The sequence below is a fragment of the Crocuta crocuta genome, unplaced genomic scaffold (assembly GCF_008692635.1).
Source record: "Crocuta crocuta isolate KB4526 unplaced genomic scaffold, BGI_CrCroc_1.0 scaffold139, whole genome shotgun sequence".
NCBI classification, from domain to species: domain Eukaryota; kingdom Metazoa; phylum Chordata; class Mammalia; order Carnivora; family Hyaenidae; genus Crocuta; species Crocuta crocuta.
In genome coordinates, this window is record NW_027533258.1 from 11,269,963 (window position 1) to 11,273,465 (window position 3,503).

General features: G+C 64.9%; 1 protein-coding gene across 2 annotated transcripts in view; it reads right to left on the bottom strand.

The window, feature by feature from the left end:
* The window catches only part of LOC144217097 (uncharacterized), a 68,883-nt gene that overhangs the window by 35,815 nt on the left and 29,565 nt on the right, over positions 1 to 3,503 (bottom strand). The gene's annotated exons all lie outside the window — the stretch shown is intronic.

Sequence of the window (3,503 nt, forward strand, 5' to 3'; positions counted from 1 at the left end):
GAAGGGCAGCTGGAGACCCTCCCCATCCCCCAGGTCCCAGCTGCCTCTCCAAGGGCACCTGACGCTTGGGAGGCCGGGCTGTGGCCTCGTGTGTGTCTCTGCCCTGTTCTCCGAGGGCTGGGGGGCCAGGCTCTGTCCAGGGACGCAGCCAGCCGAGGAAGGGGCTGGAGACTTATCCCTCGTGAGACCCCGAAGAGGCTCTGGGGGTGCGGTCTCGGGGCAGCGCTACAGACAGCAATCCAGGAAGGCTTCGTGGAGGAGGTGACACACCCTCCAGGTCTTTCGGGGGGAAGGTCTGGAGACTAGCAGAAGGTTCAGGGGGAGGGTGTTTGGGGTGCGGACTGCAACTTTTTTATACGATTCTAGGTCGGTAGAAGTTTCAATCGCTTAACTGATTTAATTTTTAAGCGGCACCATCACTGACACAGACAGAATTGAAGCCACTCCAGGTAACCCAGCCCGTCACTCCCTGCCTCTAGCTCAGGCTGTGATGCGCTCGCCCGGGGCCCTCGCTCCCCCCGCCGGGCCCGGGGCCGCTCCCTTCCGGGTCCCTCTCGCGGTGGCGCCGCAGCCTGTGCCATCGGGAGCGGCTGCACTTGGCCTGAATCGGAGCAAGCACTCGCCCCTCCCTTTGTACTTGGCAGTCCTCGGGGCGAAACTGTATTATGAGCATCATTTTACACAAACCTCTCGGACGTGCTGGGATTCCACAATTCGCGAGGCCACAGACTTGCTTTCTGCTCACCACCCACGAGCCACGGAGACAAAGACGTCTCCTGCCCTCTGCCCCCAAGTGCTGGTCAGCTGCCCACTCGCTGTGTGCCCTCCAGACACCTAATGCCCCCCTCTGGGTCACCACCTGCACCACCCGGAAGTTGGAGAAGGTCTCTGAGGGCCCTTTGACCCCAACGTGCTGCAGTTCTGTGGTTCATGGGCCAACTGGAATCACCCAGATGTGCACACTAGGGTCCCCCACCTCCGCCAGTCCCGACCCCCCCCGTGCCCGTCCTGACCCCCAATCCTGGTCATTCCGAGCCCTGCAGGCCAATCAGCCTCCCCACGGGACGCCGGAGCCCGCGCTGCACAGCCCCAGACCTCCGATGGCTCCTGGCTTCCTGGCCAGACGGTCGAAGCCCCGTGTAGCCCGGCCTCAACCTCCCCTCTGCCCCGTCTCCTGTCCCTGCTCCCCACCCCCCTTCACTGCCACCAGCAAGCAGCCCTCATTTGACGTTCGCTTCCTGCTTCTCTGACTTTGCAAAAGCTGCTTCTTCCGTGTGGCCGGCCTTCCCCCAATTTCCCCGACCTGCTGGCTCCTGCTTCCAAACCCACTTCAAGTGCCAAAGTCTCGCAGGCGTGCCAGGTGGTGTCAGTGTGCCCTCCTTGGGTTTCCCTGGCCCAGGCCCGGAGGCCACACGCCCTTCCAGGGCAGAGACCATGGCCACGGTCATCTCTGTGCTCCCCGCGCTCAGCACGAGGCCTGGCACGGGGCGTATGGACGGTGGTCAGAAGGCCAGAATTCATCGACACGGGGCCGGTGAGCCGACCTTGGCTCTGGTCCTGCGGCAGCTGCAGGGTCAGTGGGAGGGACACGGTTTGGGGACCCCCCCCTCAGGGACCCCCCCCTCAGGGCGCGAACGCTATGCTGTCACTCCGTGGGGGCGCGTGCCCAGACGCATCACTTTACTGCACTTCCCTGAACAAAACGGGAATGAGAAAGCCAAACCCGTAGAGTTTGCGTGAGACACAGGCTGACGGTGTCCGGCACACGGTAGGAACTCACCACGCAGTAGCCGTGGGACTGTCCATCGTTCCCTCCCTCCGTCGGTCTGTCCTCCCTTCCATCCGTCAGTCTGTCTTTCCTTCCTTCCTTCTATCCGTCCTTCCATCCATTCGGCTGTCTGTCCGTCTGATCACCCATCCACTTACCCGCTCACCTCCCTTCCTTTCTCCCTGCCTCGGTCTCTGCGCACCCACCCCCTGGGGCGTGTGGGCCTGGGCTGCCGGGAGGTGGGCCCCAGACAGGACTCAGGAAGGTCAGGACGGTGCTGGGCGGGGCCTGAGGTGCCTGGGTCAGCGCCGTCCACTGAGCCGCGGGGGGGCTCCAGGGGCCCGGCCGCATGCACCCTGCCCTCTGCCCCAGCTTATCTATGGCTCTCCCAGCCCCTCCCAGGGGGCTGTTGTGGAGGCTAAATGAACTGACCCAGGTGAAGTTCTAGAAAGTTCCTGCATGCAGTAAGCATTGTAGGGACATCTGCTTTGACGGATCTGTCATTTCACGCAACATGTGCAGGGCGCCGTGCCCCGAGCTTACAGGCGAGGGCCAGGCCGAGTGACGGCCGCTGGAGGCCAGCCCGGGAGGTGGCGGGGCCGGAGGCCACACCCATCGCTGAGGCCGGCAGAGCCCTGGCCTCCTCTCCTGCAGCCAAGGCCAGGGTGAAAGCCTGTTAGCGCTGCGGAGCCGTTCCAGCCACCGCTGCCCCCACAAGCACACGCACCCTGCCCGGGGACAGGAGCTGGGCGCGGCCTCGCCACAGCCCTGCTCAGGGAGCGCCTGGGCAACCCCCCGGTGAGGGCGCTGCTGCTCAGACAAGGCTTGCCCCGGGACAGCGAGGGAGTGAGCGGCTCAGCGTGGGGAGAACCAAGAGTCCTGAGCCCTCATCAGCTGCCGGCCCCCTCTGAGCGCTCCAGGACTCGGTGGTCTCGGGAGCGGCCCTGTGGACGTGGCCCCTGAGAACAAAGAGGGAGCCGGACAGCACAGCGCCAGCCCGGCCCACCCCGGGGCGCCCCACGCCCCCCTGCGCTCTCCCCCACGTGCCTTGGCCAGCCCCTCGCCAGCACCCCCACCCGGCAGCCGCGGCTCCTCCTTCTGTCCAGAGGTGACTGATGACAGCACTGAGGACGCGCCTCAGGCACCAGTTATTTGTGACTTAACGAGGAGCCTTTTAACGATAACATCTGTCGTTTCCATTTCCACAGGAACGTGAGGCGGCTCCCAGGGGACGCAGCTGTGGCACAGACCCTGAGAAGTCTTCCCGGCATCAGAGGCCCAGGGTCCTCGCACAGTGACTGCCACCAAGCGTGACCCGTCACAGAGAGCACTTCATCTTCATTTTAATTAAGCTGTGGGGGCGAGACGGGCAGCCTGGGGACCCCTGGGGGCTGAGCGGCTGCACCTGCGAGAGGCCGTGTGTCAGGAAGCCCTTGGTTCTGTGTCTGCACAGGCACGGGGACAGGAACGGGCACGGGACAGGGACGGAGCCAACCAGACCTGCCGCTTTCCTGGCAAGGGTCAGCCTGAGTGTCCGGGAGGGGTCGGGTCTCCCTGCCGGGCCTCGGCCTCCAGCACCTCGTGCAGACGGTGACACCTTCCCTCCCTCTCCCGGGGATGATTCGTCCCTGACCGAGGATCCCACGTGCACACACACAGATGCACATGTGGACAGGGAAGGGGGAAGGAGCGGGCAGGGCAGGGGCAGGAGGGCTCGGCGGGGGGGGAGGGCTCG